Raw genomic sequence first — 19672 nt, forward strand, 5'->3', positions numbered from 1 at the left:
AGACATGGAAAGGAACAAGGAAAACATGGAACCCAAAGGGAACTGCAATGAGAGCACAAAGATTATAGGCTATTGCCAGCAAATGGATGGAGGAGTGCTCTCCTGAGCTACAGAAGGAATGGTCTGGTGGTTAAGATAAAACACAAGTTACAGAAGGAATGGTCTGGTGGTTAAGATAAAACACAAGTCAAACTTTAATAAGTTGTCCACAGTCAGCAATGGTGATCTTCTTGCTGGTCTTGCCATTCCTGGACCCAAAGCTTTCCATGGCTTCCACAATATTCATGCCTTCTTTTACCTTGCCAAAGACCACATGTTTGTCATCCAACCACTCAGTCTTGGCAGTGCAGATGAAAAACTGGGAACTGTTTGTGTCCAGCATTTGCCATGGACAAGATGCCAGGACCTGTATGCTTTAGGATGAAGTTCTTGTCATCAAATTTCTCCCTGTAGATGGACTTGCCAGCAGTGCCATTATGGCATGTGAAGTCACCACCCTGACACATAAACCCTGGAATAATTCTGTGAATGCAGGAACCCTTATAACCAAATCCTTTCTCTCCAGTGCGCAGAGCATGAAATTTTTCTGGTGTCTTTGGAAACTTGTCTGCAAACAGCTTGAAGGAGATGTGGCCCAAGAGCTCACCATCTACGGTGATGTTGAAGAACAAGGTGGGGTTGACCATGGCTGATAGTACGGGGCTCCTGGCAGCAGCAGCATCTGTGAAGCGGCCATTCTATGTTATCTTATATTTAAAAAATGCAGATTCACTGAACCAGACAAAGGCATGAATGACTATTTTTCCCTACCCCCTCTTACATGAAAATTGTTTACTTCTCAATATCCTACCCTTTTCCCTTTAAATTTGGAGCCCTCAAAATCACCTTCGGAGAAAGGCACAGACCTGTCTCCCGGGCATGTCCTTAACTTTGGCAAATAAATCTAAAATGATTGGGACTTATTTCGTCATTTTTCTCAATTGACAAAACATTTAAAAAATAATATAGACTGGACCCAGCCCGCCCAACTCCCAGTGGAGAGCAAGGTTTCCTTCTATTTTCATAGCCAACCAGAACAATGTTCTATGCACATTTTGTCCTCAGTAAGAGGGCCTCTGGCCAAAATTTGGCTAGCGGCCCATTGGGATAAGAAGCTAACCAAAGCCCCTGTGTTACAGTGTAATTTAGAGAGCAGCATGGAGAGTATCATCTCACCAAAGGTGAAGATAGCATTACGGACATCAGGACATCTCTTACTGGGAGTAGTTTGAATCTATCACAGGAAAGCCAAATATCTTCTTGCAGACTGTAATGAAGCGTTCATTAAGATAAAGATGGCTTTTTGACCAGGTGTTGACCTGCCTGAGGAAAATCAGGAAGCAGCTTATAACACCATTACTTTACCTGAATAATTTCATTACTTTGATTAGCCACTGCCTGACTTAGATGACATCGATGTGGCCCAGGAGTTCAGCCTGGGTCAGAGTAGAGTGTAAGAAATAACCGTGAGAGAAGAAGTTGGGAATATCAGTATTTTACAAGAAAATGGTTTTGGCGATTTTGGAATGGATGATCGTGAGATGAGAGAAGGCAGTGCTTTTGAGGATGATGACATGTTAGTAGGCACTACTGCTTCTAATCTCCTATTAGAGTCTGAACAGAGCACCAGCAATCTGAATGAGAAAATTAACCATTTAGAATATGAAGACCAATATAAAGATAATAATTTTGGAGAAGAAAATGATGGTGGAATATTAGATGACAAACTTATTAGTAATAATGATGGTAGTACCTTTGATGATCCCCCTGCCCTCTCTGAGGCAGAGGTGATGTTGCCAGAGCAGCCTGCACATGATGATATATGGGTGAGGATGATAATACATCAATGGGTGGGCCTGATAGTCCTGATTCAGTGAATCCTGTTGAACCAGCCAACTATGACTGATCAAACAACATTTGTTCCAAATGAGGAAGAAGCATTTGCATTGGAACCTATTGATATAACTGTTAAAGAAACAAACGCCAAGAGGAAGAGAAAGCTAATTGTTGACAGTGTCAAAAACTTGGATAGCAAGACAATTAGAGTCCAACTTAATGATTATTCTGATATTGTTACTACTTTGGATCTGGCACCACCCACCAAGAAATAGGTGATGTGGAAAGAGACAGGAGGAGTAGAAAAACTGTTTTCTTTACCTGCTCAGCCTTTGTGGAATAATAGACTACTGAAGCTCTTTACATGCTGTCTTACACCACTTGTACCAGAAGACCTTAGAAAAAGGTGGAAAGGAGGGGCAGATAATTTGGATGAGTTCCTCAAAGAACTTGAAAATCCAGAGGTTCCTAGAGAGGACCAGCAACAGCTACATCAGCAGCATGATGTTATTGATAAGCCCATTTTGGAAGAGCCAAGCCGCCTCCAGGAGTCAGTGATGAGGCCAGCAGAACAAACCTGGATGAGTCAGCTATGCCTCCACCACCACCTCAGGGAGTTAAGCGAAAAGCTGGACAAATTAACCCAGAGCCTGTGATGCCTCCTCAGCAGGTTGAGCAGATGGAAATACTGCCTGTAGAGCTTCCCCAAGAAGAACCTCCAAATATCTGTCAGCTAATACCAGAGTTAGAACTTCTGCCAGAAAAAGAGAATGAGAAAGAAAAGGAGGAAAAAAAAGATGATGAAGGGAAAAAGGATGAAGATGTTTCAGGGGGTGATCAAGATCAGGAAGAAAGAAGATGGAAGAAAAGGACTCAGCAGATGCTTCATGGTCTTCAGTGAGCTCTTGCTAAAACTGGAGCTGAATCTATCAGTTTGCTTGAGTTATGTCAAAACACAAACAGAAAACAAGCTGCTGCAAAGTTCTACAGCTTCTTGGTTCTTAAAAAGCAGCAAGCTATTGAGCTGACACAGGAAGAACTGTACAGTAACATCATCACAACACCTGGGCCAAAGTTCCATATTTTATGAGGAGCTAGAAGCATTATTGCTAGTGTTCATTTCACTAGTGCTTACAAATTGCCCCCACGTGTAGGAGACACAGAACCCTTTGAGAAAACTTGGATTTTTGTCTGTACAAAGTCTTTGCCTTTTTCTTTCTCATTTTTTTCCCAGTATATTAAATTTGTCAGTTTCATCTTTGAGGGAAACTGATTAGATGGATGTGTTTGTGTTCTGATGGAGAAAACAGCACCCCAAGGACTCAGAAGATTAACAGTTCAGAACAGATGTGTGCAATATTGGTGCATGCAACGATGTTGAGTGGCAGTTGAAAGTCATGATTTTTATCTTAGTTCTGGAAAGGAACTTTTATCTTAGTTCTGGACAGGAAAACCTGTCTGGGAAAATGCCTGACAGTTTAATTTAAAACTATGGTATGAGTCTTTGACAAGAAAAAAAAAAAGCCTTTCCATCAGTAGTAACACTGGCAATCTTCTTGTTAACCACTCTCCTTAGCGATGGTACCTGAAATAACAAAGGTCACCCTCTTGAGATTCCTTTTAAGTGTAATTCCCTAATGAGCAAAGGTGTACGTGAAATTGTGTTATGACTGATACCCTTCAGCTACAAAAAGATAGGACTGACTTGGTTTAAAGTGTTCTATTTTGTAAATCATGTAAATCATTCCATTTGAGTCTTTCTGATGAACTTGGCTATCTCGAAATCTGTCATTTTAGTGAGGCTCCAAAATGAGCAGAAATAGGCCTGATTAGAGTAAAGTGACTATCAAAAAACATAACTTTCTAGGAGCTATAAATCGAAGTTTTAAAAAGATGTTTGGATATATTTGAGTATTCAGATCATGAAAACAGAAATTGCCCTGTCTACTACAAGGACAGACTGATGGGAAATTATATACCAGGTCAACTTAACCTTTAAGCAGACAATGCTGTAAAAACTAATGGCTTCTCTGATATTTATTATAAGTTTTAGTACTGATCTGCTTTTCCAGTGCTGCACACTCCCGTGTTTGGAACTTTAATAGCTTTGCAACGAAATCCTATATCCAGTTTCCTATAATTTAACTGAAGAAAAACACATCCAAATAAAGGTCTATATTAACAGACCAGATAGCATCAGAAATCATGTGACTATTATGATTATCAGAATATGTCTTAACTTTTTAGGGCAAAATTAACACTTAAAGTTCTAGCCTAAGTGTTGACACTTTCGTGGGAAAAAAATCACTTTTGAAATTCAAACTTCAGTGTATACCCAATAATTTAAAATTATGTGAAATGTTTTAAATTTGTGAACTCATTACTGTTTTAATGATTCCGTTTCTTGAGAGTTTAACTGTAAAAAATTGCTATTGCAGATTTATTTTCAATATGCTGTGCCTGTAAACCATGGAGTTTTCCCCATTTGTAAAAAGACATTGTAGATAATTGAATGTTTGATTTTAGAAAGGTCATTGGTTTCTTGTTACACGTTTTGTTAGTCTGGTTTTTTTGCTTATCGGGTTTAACATTGTTCTTGAAGATAGTTGATGCTATGTTATGTATAACTTTTCTAATAAAAGTTGTGTTATAAGTTGTAAAAAAAATTACAGTATTACAGACTGGCTACAATAACTTTATAGGAAGTCTGAAAAATACTCAAAGTGCTATAGCAACCAAGCAAACACCTAGTCAAGAAAAAGACACAGTCAAAATGGTTAGAAATTTTGTGACATTTTTACTTGCCTGTACCCCATCCTTCCCTCCTGGCACACCTGGGGAAGCAGAAGCCCTACTGCCAATTCCCTCCCTGGAACCCCAGAGAGAGGAGAGTGGGCTTTATTTGCAACATTCTAACCTGTCAAGGGGCTGCCTGAGGTGTACTGGTCTCTGTTTTACCTAATTCGGAGGTCAGACAGGGAAAAGCAGCATGGCTGGATACTCAGGCTCAGGAAAAGCCACAGGAAATGGTGGGCACTACTCATGAACACTGCAGGGGGCCTACAAACTCACATATACCTGGAGCAAGAGATCAGAGGTAGAGGAATACAATAGAACATCTAAGCCTGCCCTCCGAGAAGCAGGGGTGAGACTTCAGGAAATTGAGACATTTGTAAGCAGTCATGCATTCAAGGGAACTGGAAAACAACAACAACAGATACCCAGGCCAAGGCAAAATGCATAGCCAGAAGAGGCCTAAGAAGACCTTAAGACTTCACATGGGGCTGATCCCAAAGCTGACAGCATGCCCTGCTAATTAGTGAAGATCTTCCGTGGCACAGAACCTACTTGTAATGACTAGCAGAGGTGGCTGTTTTTTTGAATGATCAATTTTAAAAAAGAACAAAAAAATAACAAACCATGCAAAGAAACAGGAAAATATGGCCCATTCAAAGGAAGAAAATAAACTGTCAGAAACTGTCCCTGAAGAAACACAAGCATCAGAAGTACTGGACAAAGACAAAATGTCTTAAATGTGCTCAAAGAGCTAAATGAAAACTCAAAGAACTAAAGGAAATCAGAAAAACAATACATAAACAAAAGAGAATATTAACAAAGAGAAACTATAAAAAGGAACCAAATAGAAATTCTGGAGCTGAAAATACAGTATCTGAATTGAAAAACACCTAGAGGGATTCAACAGTAGATTCAAACAGGAAGAAAAAAGAATCAGTGAACTTGAAGATAAATCCTTTGAAATTATTGAATCTGAAGACCAAATAACAATAATTAAGAAAAGTGGACAGAGACTAAGAGACCTATGGGATACCATCAAGCTGACCAATATATGCACTATAGAAATCTCAGATGGTGAAGGGATAAAGAAAGGAGCAGAGGAACTATTTGAAAAAATAATTGCTGAAAACTTCCCAAATTTGAGGAAAGGCATTGATTCACAAATCCAAAAATCTTGATGATCTCCAGGTAAGATAAACCCAAAGCAGTACATACCAAGACACATTATATTCTAACAAAAGCCAAAGACATGGAACACTGCAGGGGGACTACAGACTCACAGAAACCGGGGGCAAGAGATCAGAGGTAAAGGAATACAATACAAAGTCTAAGGCCCCCTCAAGAATCTTGAAAGCAGCAAGAGAAAAGTAACTCATCATGCACAATGGATCTTCAATAAGATTATCAGTGGATTTCTCAGCAAAAACCTTGAAGGCCACAAGGAATTGAATACCATATTTAAAGGAAAATTTTTAATTGTTATTTTATTTTTCCATAAGTTATTGGAGTTCAGGTGGTATTTGGTTACATGAGTAAGTTCTTTAATGGTGATTTGTGAGATTTTGGTGACCTGTCACCGAAGCAGTATACACTGCACTATATTTGTAGTCTTTCATCCCTCACCAACCTCCCACTCTTCCCCCCAAGTCCCCAAGTCCATTGTATCATTCTTATGCTTTTGTGTCCTCATAGCTTAGCTCCACGTATCAGTGAGAACACATGATGTTTGGTTTTCCATTCCTGAGTTACTTCACTTAGAATAATAGTCTCCAATCTCATCCAGGTCACTGCAAATGCTGCTAATTCATTCCTTTTTATGGCTCTATAGTATTCCATCATATATATATACCACAGTTTCTTTATCCACTTGTTGATTGCTAGGCATTTGGGTTGGTTCCATGATTTTGCAATTATGAATTGTGCTGCTATAAACATACATATGCAAGTTATCTTTTTTGAATAATGACTTCTTTTCCTCTGGGTAGATACCCAGTAGTGGGATTGCTGGATCAAATGGTAGTTCTACTTTTAATTCTTTAAGGAATCTCCACACTATTTTCCATAGTGGCTGTAGTAGTTTTACTTTCTACCAGCAGTGTAGAAGTGTTCCCTGTTTACCACATCCATACCAGCGTCTACTGTTTTTTTTATTATGGCCATTCTTGCAGGAGTAAGGAGGTATTTTTTTTGTTTGTTTTTTTTTTGAGACAGAGTCTCGCTCTGTCGCCCAGGCTGGAGTGCAGTGGCGCAATCTCAGCTCACTGCAAGCTCTGCCTCCCAGGTTCACGCCATTCTCCTGCCTCAGCCTCTCCGAGTAGCTGGGACTACAGGCACCCGCCACCATGCCCGGCTAATTTTTTTGGGAGGTATTGCATTGTGGTTTTGATTTGCATTTCCCTGATCATTAGTGATGTTGAGCATTTTTTGCCATTTGTGTATCTTTTGAGAATTGTCTATTCATCTCCTTAGTCCCTTTTTGAGGGGATTGTGAGTTTTTTTTCTTATTGATTTGTTTGAGTTCGTTGTAGATTCTGGATATTAGTCCTTTGTCAGATGTATAGATTCTGAAGCTTTTCTCCCACTCTGTGGGTTGTCTGTTTACTCTGCTGACTGTTCCTTTTCTGTGGAAAAGCTCTTTAGTTTAATTAGGTCCCAGCTACTTATCATTTTATTGCATTTGCTTCTGGGTTCTTGGTCATGAAATCCTTGCTGAAGCCAATGTCTAGAAGGGTTTTTCCAATGTTAACTTCTAGAATTTTTATAGTTTCAGGTCTTAGGTTTAAGTCCTTAATCCATCTTGAGTTGATTTTTGTATAAGGTGAGAGATGAGGATCCAGTGTCATTCTGCTACGTGTGGCTAGCCAATTACCCCAGCACCATTTGTTGAAAAAGGTGTCCTTTTCCCACTTCATGTTTTTGTTTGCTTTGTTGAAGATCAGTTGGCTCTAAGTATTTGGGTTTATTTCTGGGTTCTCTATTCTGTTCCATTGGTCTACGTGCCTATTTTTATACCAGTACCACGTTGTTTTGGTGACTGTGGCCTTATAGCATAGTTTGAAATCAGCTAGTGTGATGCCTCCACATTTGTCCTTTTTGCTTAGTCTTGCTTTGGCTATGCAGGCTCTTTTTTGGTTCCATATGATTTTGGGAATTGTTTTCTCTAATTCTGTGAAGAATGATGGTGGTTTTCTGATAGAGATTGCATTGAATTTGTAGATGGCTTTTGGCAGTATGGTCATTTTCACAATATTAATTCTACCCATCCATGAGCATGGGAGATGTTTCCATTTGTTTGTGTCATTTATGATTTCTTACAGCAAGGCTTGTAGTTTTCCTTGTAGAGGTCTTTTGACTCATTGGTTAGGTATATTCCTAAGTGTTTTTTTTTTTTTTTTTTTGCAACTATTGCAAAAGGAGTTGAGTTCTTGATTTGATTATCTGCTTGGTCACTGTTGGTGTATAGAAGAGCTACTTATTTGTGTACATTAATCTTGTATACAGAAATTTTGCTGAATTCTTTTATCAGTTCTAGGAGCTTTCTGGAGGAGTCTTTAGGGTTTTCAAGGTAAATGACTGCTATATATAAAGTTTCGGTGCTGCAAAACAAATAGCACTCAAATATAAAATTTTGTTTTTAATTCTCAGCAAGGCTAGTTACTTCTGTATAGAAGGGTGCACCCTTACAGATGGAACAATGGTGAGCACACACTTGGACAAGGGAGGGGAAGGGGTTCTTATCCCTGACACACATGGCCCCTGCTGCTATGTTGTTCTCCTATTGGCTAGGGTTAGACCGCACAGGCTAAACTAATTCTGACTGGCTAATTTAAAGAGAATGATGGGGTGAGTGCTTTGGAGGGAGTCAGGGCAGAGCAGGTAGCAGGTAATTGGAATGAGTTAGGGTGGAGCAGGTGATTGGAATGTAGGGTGGAGCAGGTGATCAGAATGAGTCAGGGTGGAGTAGGTAACTGAAAAAGGTTGCTTTACGAGGAAGTTAAGTTTAAAAGTAGAAGGCAAAGAATTGAACATACTGACATATTAATTCTTTGAAAAGAAATTTAGAACTCATATCTAACATGATCATATCATCAGCAAACAGTGACAGTTTGACTTCCTCTTTACCAATTGGATGTCCTTTATTTCTTTCTCTTGTCTGATTGCTCTGGCTAGGACTTCCAGTACTATGTTGAAGAGGAGTGGTGAGAGTGGGCATCCTTGTCTTGTTCCAGTTCTCACAGGGAATGGTTTCAACTTTTCCCCATTCAGTATTATGTTGGCTGTGGGTTTGTCATAGATGGATTTTATTACATTAAGATATGTCCCTTGTATGCCGATTTTACTGAGAGTTTTAATCATATAGGAATGCTGGGTTTTGTCAAATGCTTTTTCTGCACGTATTGTGATGATCATGTGATTTTTGTTTTTAATTCTGTATAACATTTATTGACTTGTGTATGTAAAACCATCCCTGCATCCCTGGTACAAAACTTACTTGATCATGGTGGATTATCTTTTTGATATGTTGTTAGAACTGGTTAGCTAGTATTTTATTGAGGATTTTAGCATCTCTGTTCATCAAAAATATTGGTCTGTAATTGTCTTTTTTGGTTATGTCCTTTGCTGGTTTTGGTATTAGGATGATGCTGGCTTCATAGAATGAATTAGGGAGGGTTCCTTCTTTCTCTGTCTTGTAAAATAGTGTCAAAAGGATTGATAACAATTATTTGAATGTCTGCTAGAAGTCTGCTGTGAATCCATCTGGTCCTGGAATTTTTTTGTTGGTAATTTTCTTAATTACCATTTCAATCTCACTGCTTGTTGTTGGTCTGTTCAGGGTATCTAATTCTTCCTGATTTAAACTAGGAGGGTTGTATTTTTCCAGGAATTTATCCATCTCTTCTAGGTTTTCTAGTTTATGTGCATAAAGGTGTTCATAGTAGCCTTGAATGATCTTCTGTACTTCTGTGGTGTCACTTGTAATATCTCCCGTTTCATTTCTTTTTTTTTTTTTGAGATGGAGTCTTGCTCTGTCCCCCAGGCTGGAGTGCAGTGGCGTGATCTCAGCTCACTGCAACCTCTGCTTCTGGGTTCACACCATTCTCCTGCCTCAGCCTCCCGAGTAGCTGGGACTACAGGCGCCTGCCACCATGCCCGGCTAATTTTTCTATTTTTAGTAGAGACGGGGTTTCACTGTGTTAGCCAGGATGGTCTCAATCTTCTGACCTCGTGATCCGCCCGCCTTGGCCTCCCAAAGTGTTGGGATTACAGGCATGAGCTACTGCGCCTGGCCCTCTCCCGTTTCATTTCTTACTGAGCTTATTTGGATTTTCTCTCTTCTTTACTTGGTTAATCTTGCTAATAGTCTATCAATTTTATTTATCTTTCAAAGAACCAGCTTTTCATTTCATTTACCTTTTGTATTTTTGTTTTTTTCAATTTCACTTAGTTCTGCTCTGATCTTGGTGATTTCCTTTCTTCTGCTGGGTTTGGGTTTGGTTTGTTCTTGTTTCTCCAGTTCCTTGAGGTGTGACCTTATGTCTGTTTGTGCTCTTTCAGACTTTCTGATGTAGGCGTTTAGGGCTATGAACTTTCCTCTTAGCACTGCCTTTGCTGAATCTCAGAGGTTTTGATAGTTGTGGCATTATTGTCATTCAGTTTGAAGAATTTTTTAATTTCCATCTTGATTTCATTTTTGACCCAATGCTCATTCAGGACCAGGTTATTTAATTTCCATGAATTTGCATGGTTTTGAAGGTTCCCTTTGAAGTTGATTTCCAGTTTTATTCCACTGTGGTCTGAGAGAGTGTTTGATATAATTTCAATATTCTTAAATTTATTGAAGCTCATTTTATGGCCTATCATATAGTCTATCTTAGAGAAAGTTCCATGTGCTGTTGAATAGAATGTTTTATTCTGCAGTTGTTGGATGAAATGTTCTATATATATCTGTTAAGTCCAATTGTTCCAATGTATAGTTTAAATCCATTGTTTCTTTGTTGACTTTCTGTCTTGATGACCTGTCTAGGGCTGTCAGTGGAGTAATGAAGTCCCCCACGATTATTGCGTTGCTATCTATCTCATTTCTTAGGTGTATTAGTAACTGTCTTATTAATTTGGGAGTTCCAGTGTTAGGTGCCTATATGTTTAGGATTGTGATATTTTCCTGTTGGAAAGGCCTTTTACCATTATATACTATCCCTCTTTGTCTCTTTTAACTGCTGTTGCTTTAAAGTTTGTTTTGTCTAAGAATAGCTACCTCTGCTCGTTTTTGGTGTCCATTTGCATGAAATACCTTTTTCCATCCCTTTACTTTAAGTTTATGTGAGTCCTTATGTGTTAGGTGAGTCTCCTGAAGGCAGCAGATAGTTGGTTGGTGAGTTCTTATTCATCCTGCAGTTCTGTATCTTTTAAGCAGAGCATTTAGACCATTTATATTCAATGTTAGTATTGAAATGTGAGGTACTGTTGCTTTCATCATGCTCTTTGTTGCTTGTGTACTTTGGTTTTTGTTGTTTTTGCTTTTTAACTTATATTTTTGTTTTATGGGTCCTCTGTGATTTATGCTTTAAAGAAGTTCTGTTTTTATGTTGTTTCCAGGATTTGTTTCAAGATTTACAGATCCTTTTAGCAGTTCTTGTAGTGGTGGTTTCGTAATGGCAAATTCTGTCAGCATTTGTTTGTCTGAAAATGACTGTATCTTTCCTTCATATAAGATACTTAGTTTCTCTGGATACAAAATTCTTGGCTGATAATTGTTTTGTTTGAGGAGGCTGAAGATAGGTCCCCAATCCCTTCTTGCTTGTAGGGTTTCTGCTGAGAAATCTGCTGCCAATCTGATAGGCTTTCCTTTATAGGTTACCTAGTGCTTCTGTCTCACAGCTCTTAAGATTCTTTCCTTGGTCTTAAGTTTGGATAACCTGATGACAAAGTGCCCAGGTAATATCTTTTTGCGATGAATTTCCCAGGTGTTCTTTGACCTAGATGTTGTATTTGGACATCTAGGTCTCTCGCAAGGCCGGGAAAGGTTTCCTCGATTATTCCCCTAAATACATTTTCCAGGCTTTTAGAATTCTCTTCTTCCTCAGGTACAATGATTACTCTTAAGTTTGGTCATTTAACATAATTCCAGATTTCTTAGAGGCTTTGTTCATATTTCCTTATTCTTTTTTCTGTCTTTGCTGGATTGGGTTAATTCATAGACCTTATCTTCAAGCTCTGAATTTCTTTATTCTACTTGTTCAGTTCTATTGCTGAGACTTTCCAGAGAATTTCGCATTTCTAAAAGTGTGTCCAAAGTTTCCTGAGTTTTTGACTGTGGTTTCTTTAGGCTATCTATTTCCATGAATATTTCTCCCTTCACTTCTTCTATCATTTTTTGAACTTCCTTGTACTGGGCTTCGCCTTTCTCTGGTCCCTCCCTGATTAGCTTAATAACTAACCTCCTGAATTCTTTTTCAGGTAAACCAGATATTTCTTCTTGATTTGGATCCATTGCTGGTGAAGTAGTGTAATTTTGGGGGGGTGTGGAAGAGCCTTGTTTTGTCATATTACCAGGGTTTGTTTTCTGGTTCCTTCTCATTTGGGTAGGCTCTGTCAGAGGGAAGGTCTAGGGCTGAAGGCTACTGTTCAGATTCTTTTGTCCCATGGGGTGTTCCCTTGATGTAGTACTCTCTCCCTTTTCCTATGGATGTGGCTTCCTGTGAGCTGAACTGCAGTGTTTGTTGTCTTTCTTCTGGGTCTAGCCACCCAGCTAGTCTGCCTGGCTCCAGGCTGGTACTGGGGGTTTCTGCAGGAGTCCTGTGATGTGAACTATGGGTATCTCAGCTGTGGATACCAGCACCTGTTCCAGTGGAGGTGGTGGAGGGTGCAATGGACTCCGTGAGGGTCTTTAGCTTTGGCGATTTAATGCTCTATTTTTGTGCTGGTTAGTCTCCTGCCAGGAAGTGGTGCTTTCCAGAAAGAATCAGCTGTAGTAGCGTGGAGAGGGACTGGTGGTGTGCAGGGCCCTAGAACTCCCAAGATTATATGCCCTTTGTTTTCCACTATGAGGGTGGATAGGGAAGGACCATCAGATGGGGGAAGGGCTAGGCGTGTCTGAATTCAGACCCTCCTTGGGTGGGTCTTGCTGAGGCTGCTGTGGAGGATGGGGGTGAGATTCCCAGGTCACTAGAATTGTGTACCTAGGAGGATTATGGCTGTCTCTGCTGAGTCATGCAGGTTGTCAGGGAAGTGGGGGAAAGCAGGCAGTCACAGGCCTCACCCAGCTCCCACACAAACTGAAGGGCAGGTCTCATTCCCACCGTGCCTTGACCAACAGCCCAGAGTTTGTTTCCAGGCGAGGAGTGAGAAGGGCTTGAAACCTTGCTCAAGGCTATCCGCCTCCCAGCTGTGAGAGAAAAGGGCTTTAATTCTTCTCTCTGCCTGTGAAGTATGCATGCCCAATTCACGCCCTCCACTGAGTTCTGGCCAGGAGGCTTCTTGCCACATTCAAATTGTTACAAAGTTCAGCTAGAGAATTCCTTCTCCCTGTGTAGTTTCACCCCCTACTCCTCTGGCCGCCCTCCAGATGGATCCCTGTGGTGCCAGGCAGGAATGGGCTGCTTGGGTCCCAGCAAGCTCCTGGGTCCTTTCTGATGCTTCCTCTACCTCTGTATTTCACTGGGCTCTCTAACTTGACTCAGCTCCAGGTAAAGCTGGAAACTTCTGCAAACAGACCTTCAGCCTCTCCAATGGGGGTGTGTCTTCAGGAGAGGAGGGTCTACCTTTCCCACTCCCACAGTTGGGAAACTCACAGGAATTTTCTTTTAATGTCAACAGATAATTCTACATCTTGCAAAACTGCCCTTCAGAAATGAGGGACAGATTAAGACATTCCCAGATAAATAATAGTCAACATTGCATGGGAATTTTTAGCCAGAACAATTAGGCAAGACAGAAACAAAAGGCATCCAAATTGGAAAGGAAGAAGTAATATTATCTCTGTTTGCAGAGGATATGATCTTACAGGTAGAACACTGTAAATATTTCCCCCAAAAAACTGTTAGAACTAGTAAATGAATTCAGCAAAGTTGCAGAATACAAAATCAACACACAAAAATGAGTTATGTATCTATATTGACATTAAACAATCTGAAGAGGAAATTAAGAAAACAATTCCATTTACAGTAGCATCGAAAATAATAATATTCTTAGAAATAAACTTAACCAAAGAGGTGAAAGACTTGTACACAGAAAACTACAAAATGTTGCTGAAAGAAGCTAAAGAAGACACAAATAGATGGAAATACATCTCATATTAATGAGTTGGAAGATGTCAATACTACCCAAAGTGATCTACAAATTCAATGCAATCCCTATTATTAAATAAAATCCCAATTATGTTTTTGCAGAAATAGAAAAATTAACCCTAAAATTCATATGGAAATTCAAGGAATCACAAAGAACCAAAACAATTTTGAGAAAAAAAAATTTTTAAAAACTTGGTGGTCTCTCACTTCCTGATTTCAAAACTACAAGCTACAGTAATCAAAACCATGTGGTATAAAGACAGACATACAGACTAATGGAATAATAAAGAGCCCAGAAATAAACTCTCGCATATATGGTCAAATAATTCTCACCAAGGGTGCTGAGACCATCCAATGGGGAAAAGAAAGTCTTTTCAACAAATGGTGCTGGGAAAACTGTATGTCCACATAGAAAAAAATGAAGTTGGATCCTCTCACCTTGCACCATGCAAAAATTAACTCAAATTCAAATTAGATCAAAGACCTAAATGTAAGAGCTAAAACTATAAAACTCTTAGAAGAAAACATAGGGGGAAAGTTTCATAACAAGATTTAGCAAAGATTTCTTTTATCTGATACCAAAAGTACAAGCAACAATTTAAAAATATATGAGTTGGACTCCATCAAAATTAAAAACTTTTGTATATCAAAGGACACTATCAGCAGAGTGAAAAGGCAACCCACAGAACGGGAGAAAGTATTTGCAAATCATATATGTGATAAGGGACTAATATCCAGAATATATAAAGAACTGCTATGACTCAACAACAAAAAAAAACAAACAACCTGATTTAAAAATGGGCAAAGAACCTGAACTTCAAAGAAGTTATACAAATGACCAGTAAACATATGAAAAGATGTTCAACACCACTAACCATTAGAGAAATACAAATCAAAACCACAATGAAACACCATTTCACACCCCTTAAGATGGCTATTATAAAAAACAGAAAATAACAAATATTGGCAAAGATATGGAGAAATTGGAACTCTTGTGCATTGCTGTAGGAATGTAAAATGTTATAACCACTGTCAAAAAGAGTATGACAGTTTCTCAAAAAACCAAACATAGAATTACCATGTATATTAGTCAGGGTTCTCCAGAGAGCTAAAACCAATAGGCTGTATATATAGAGAAAGATATAAGAGGGGATTTATTAGGGGAATTGGCTCATGTGATTATGGAGGCTGATAAGTCCCACAACAGGCTTTCTGCAAATTGGAGACCTTAGAATGCCAGTAGCATGGCCCCATTCAAGTCTGAAGGCATGAGAACCCAGGGGGCTGCTAGAGTCCAAAGGATAAAGAGCCTGGAGTGCTGATGCCTAAGGGCAGGAGAAGAGTGTATCCCACCTGCAAGAGCAAGAAAGATCTTTCTGTTATTTTTGTTCTATCCTGGCTCCCAGCTGATTAGATGGTGCCTACCCACATTGAGGGCAAATCTTCTCCACTTAGTCCACTCACACTCACATGCCAATATCCTCTGGAAATACACTCACAGAAACACCAAAATTAATGCTTCACCTGTTCTCTAGTTATTCCTTAATCCAGACAAGTTGACATCTAAAACTAATCATCACACCATGGGACCTAGCAATTCTACTTCTGAGCACAAAAGAACTGAAAGCAGGGACTCAAAGAGATACTTGTATACCCACGTTCATAGCAGTATGATTCACAATAGCCAAAAGATGAAAGCAACCCAAGTGTCCATTAACAGATGAATAAACAAAATGTGGTGTATTTATATACAATATATATACAACAAAATATTCAGTCTTAAAAACTAAAGAAATTCTGACACATGGACAACGTAGATGAGCCTTAAAGACATTATGCTAAATGAAATAAGTCAACCACAGAAGGACAAATATTGTATGATTCTACTTATATGATGTACCTAGAGTAGTCAAATTCATAGAGACAGAAAGTAGAACAGTGGTTGTTAGGGGCTGGGAGGAGGGGATGGGCAGTTAGCATTTAATGGGTATGGAGTTTCATTTCGGGAAAATAAAAAAATTCTGGAGATGAATGGTGGAGACTGGCACACAACAATATGAATGTACTTAATGACCCTGAACTGTACACTTAAAAAATGGCTAAAATGGTAAATTTTAAGTTATATATATTTTACTACAAAAAACGGTAACATACTAAAATGATCTCATGGGTTTTGTGAGAATCAAATGAGATCCATGTAGAAAAGCCTTGTAATCTATACATCCCTTCGCAAATGTTAGCTCTTCTTAGTCATTATCACTCCATTTTCCCCAATCTGATACCATTATCCACATGCTTTACCCAGACACACTTACCCAACAGCACACTGTTTGAGTTTGAGTGCTATCTGGTGAATACTCACCTTCATTTTGCTAAACCCTGGATGCCATGTGCTAGCCAACAATATCTTATTGTTCTGGTTCTTAAACAAAACAAAAACTCAAAGACTTCTTCCTCTTACCTAGTTTTTCCCAATGATTGGCTTTGAAGCAGTCCTTATTCGGTAATAAGAGGTCACCATGCCATGGCCAAGAATAGGGCAAATCTTCCTCTGATTCAGTTGAACTCCCTGGCCTTCTACCAAACAACATATCTCATAACACATCCTTTGAGCAGGTGAACAACTCTGAACCTTCTTTGAAGGAACAGGATTCTGGGAAAGGAATAAAAGAAATGTATGCAGTGTGTATTGAGAATAAAATCTATTAGCTAAGAAATAAAAAATGAAAATGCTAAAACATGACCAGTTTTGATGGGCTAGACAACTCTCTGTAGAGTAGCCACAGGGCTGAACCCTCAAATATTCCCAGAAAGTATAGACATTGCTGTAGAACCAGCCTGATAATGCAGCAGTGCAGAACTTAAGAATGATATTTCCTTCTAGAAAGCAGACCAATTGATATCTTCATCCTGATATTGATCAGGATCCACGTCAGCATTCAGGTGCTCTCTGGCTACAAGTTTCCTTAGCTCTTGCAGGCGCTGCTCATTGAAGATTTCTCTTAACACAGGTAATGCTACCAGTCTCATCTGGCACGTTTTTCGTGCAATGACAACTATCCAGGAGTTACTGCCTTCCCAGATATCCCCTGCGAGACCAATGAAGGATTTTATTCCATGACTCTTTGAAGAGGTTCAAACATGGATCAAACATGAAGTAGTATCTACCCCAGCCTTAGAAATTTAATCTTTTATGACTGGGAGAAAGAATCCAAGTCTCTGTGCCTTCACAGTCTTGAATATCTTTGCCTGTTTCATTTACGTTTACCTCACTCAAGATTCTTAGTGTCATCGACATGACTGGTTAAGAACTCAGGACTTTTCAACAAAATTTTCTGCCAGTGCCCCACAAATCATGACTGTGGTCTCCCAAATTCTTTGATTCTCCACTAGGTTCCCTTTCTCTTCCATTCAAAGCCCCAAATAACATTTATCCTATATATTTAGTCCCATTTTTTGTAGAAATGCTTCTTTGCTTGTGTTCCCCCTACCTTTTCATACCATATCTATATCGTTAATTGAGGCTCAGTCATAACATCAACAACAGCATGAAACATCCCACCTTCTGTCTTCATTTTGCTATAAACTGGAGGTAAAGGAAATGCTGCCACTCAGGGAGTATATCAATGAAGGGAAAGACTCTCACAAGACAGGCACTGAGGCAGGAGTCACTAGCACACAGTGTATAAGTGAAATCTAAATATAAAAAAGCAAGCACTTAGGATACATCCCTTGCACACACCTCCTCTTTTATAACCAGTAGAGTGAAGTTGGTTGCTGAAGTCATAGAACCAATAGTCTATTTTCCACAGATGGCTGATGATAGCAGAACAAGCCTTGGCTAAGTCCCCCACCCTTTTCTTGAGTAGCTCATTGTTATGAGCCACGGACCCACCATCACCAGGTCACATGTTCTATACTCTTTCCCAAAACAGTGACAAAATATGCTGAGCCATCCACATTTCCTCAGTTACATTGAGAGGCAGGAGATACAACAATTAAGCAGTCTCTGGAGCCAGAGCAACCTGAGCTGAAACCATGCCTTAGCTTGCTTGTTGTGGGACCTAGGCAAAGTTACTGAAACTTCTTTAGATATGTTTATCAATAAAATTGTATAATTGACTGGCTCCAAGATTTCTTGACCGCTTGATGTATTTGCCCTGCATAATTCCTAAGACTGTGATTATAATGGATTTTACTCTCATGATTAGGTTTTCACATAGCACAGTTGACTTTAATACAGGAAGATTATCTGGGTAGGCCTTGCCGAAACACAAGAGCCATTTAAAAGCAGAGTTCTCCCTAGCTGGTCAAAAGAGAGAATCTCTGGTCAGAGATTCACAGCATAAGAAGGTTTCAATGTGCCATCACTGGCTCTGAGATGTGGAAAGCCACATGTAAGGACCAAAAAGAAGCCCCTAGGAGCTAAGAGCTACAGCCCTCCAGCCAACAGCCAGCAAAGAAACAAGGATCTCGGTCCTACAACCACAGCCAACCAAATCCTGCCAACAAGAAAAATGAGCTTGGAAGCTGATTCTTCTCCCAGAGTCGAGATAAGAGTCCAACACCTTGATTTCAGCCTTGTGAGATTCTAAGCAAAGAACCCACTCATGTCCACCCAAACTTCTGACCTACAGAACTGTGAGCTAATAAATGAGTGTTGTAAGCCACTAAGTTTGTGGAAATTTGTTACACAGCAATAGAAAACTAATACAATGAGGACACAGCAAGTGCTTAATAAATGTTAGCTTTTATTATTACTAACTCATTGGGATCAGCTACACAGTTGTAAGAAGGCTAAAGTACAAATTATTTATGCAAGGCTGGCAGTGCAACATAGCCTTCAGATCCAGGGTCCATTTGGTCTAATATGGCTGATATTAAGTGTTTCTCAAGGGGAGAGACATTATTGGCATTCAATGGGGGGAGGGGTTCATTGTGTAGAACTGCCTTGGACATGGCAGTCCATTTATCATCTCTGGCTTCTCTTCCCCTAGTAGTAGTCATTGCAACAACTCAAAATGCCACTGTACATTTCCAAAAATGCTCCTCCACAAGGGTTGAGAACTTTGAGAACTACTTTAAAGGAAATTTCATAAGAAAGCATGCGTGTCTTAAATGCTGCCATAAAGCTACCTCAATAACTACAATGCTACTCAAATTACCTGACCCTAAGAATTGCCAGTGGTACTTGTTTAAATATAACGATTCCCAAGTTCTTTCCCTGGAGTCCCATTCCATAGGGCTGGGGTGGAGCCCCAGTAATCTATACTCTTACTTAAAGACCCCAGGTGAATCTTTTGTTTATGTAAGTTTGCCAAACACTGAGTTAGAAATATACTCAGCCGTACATGCATTTAGCAAAAGTTCACCACAACGGAACAATGACACACACCAAAACTCTTTGAAACTGTGCCTTCTACAGAGCTGTAAATCTCGTTTTGGACCATTCCATTACACAAGGTGTCCTCTTGGTCACACAGTGATTGCAAATGGGACTCCAGAGTCATGGAAATGGGAATACTCTTCTCAAACTTTCCATCTTTACCAGAATTACTTCTTAAAGTGATATGCTCCACGGTATAAACTAGCACTTATCAATTTTTTCTAAATGTTTATCATATTTCATATACTTTTATTTTGGAGATGGAGTTTCGCTCTTGTTGCCCAGGCTGGAGTGCAATGGCGGATCTCGGATCACCGCAACATCCATC

General features: G+C 39.5%; 2 pseudogenes; one reads left to right on the plus strand and one right to left on the minus strand.

Annotated features, from left to right (window-relative positions):
* LOC134736033 (peptidyl-prolyl cis-trans isomerase A-like) overlaps positions 1-19672 on the minus strand; it is a 20401-nt pseudogene continuing 729 nt past the window's right edge.
* On the plus strand, positions 1079-2970 carry LOC129476426 (double-strand-break repair protein rad21 homolog; annotated as a pseudogene).

This window comes from Symphalangus syndactylus, chromosome X, assembly GCF_028878055.3.
Source record: "Symphalangus syndactylus isolate Jambi chromosome X, NHGRI_mSymSyn1-v2.1_pri, whole genome shotgun sequence".
Lineage (NCBI taxonomy): Eukaryota > Metazoa > Chordata > Mammalia > Primates > Hylobatidae > Symphalangus > Symphalangus syndactylus.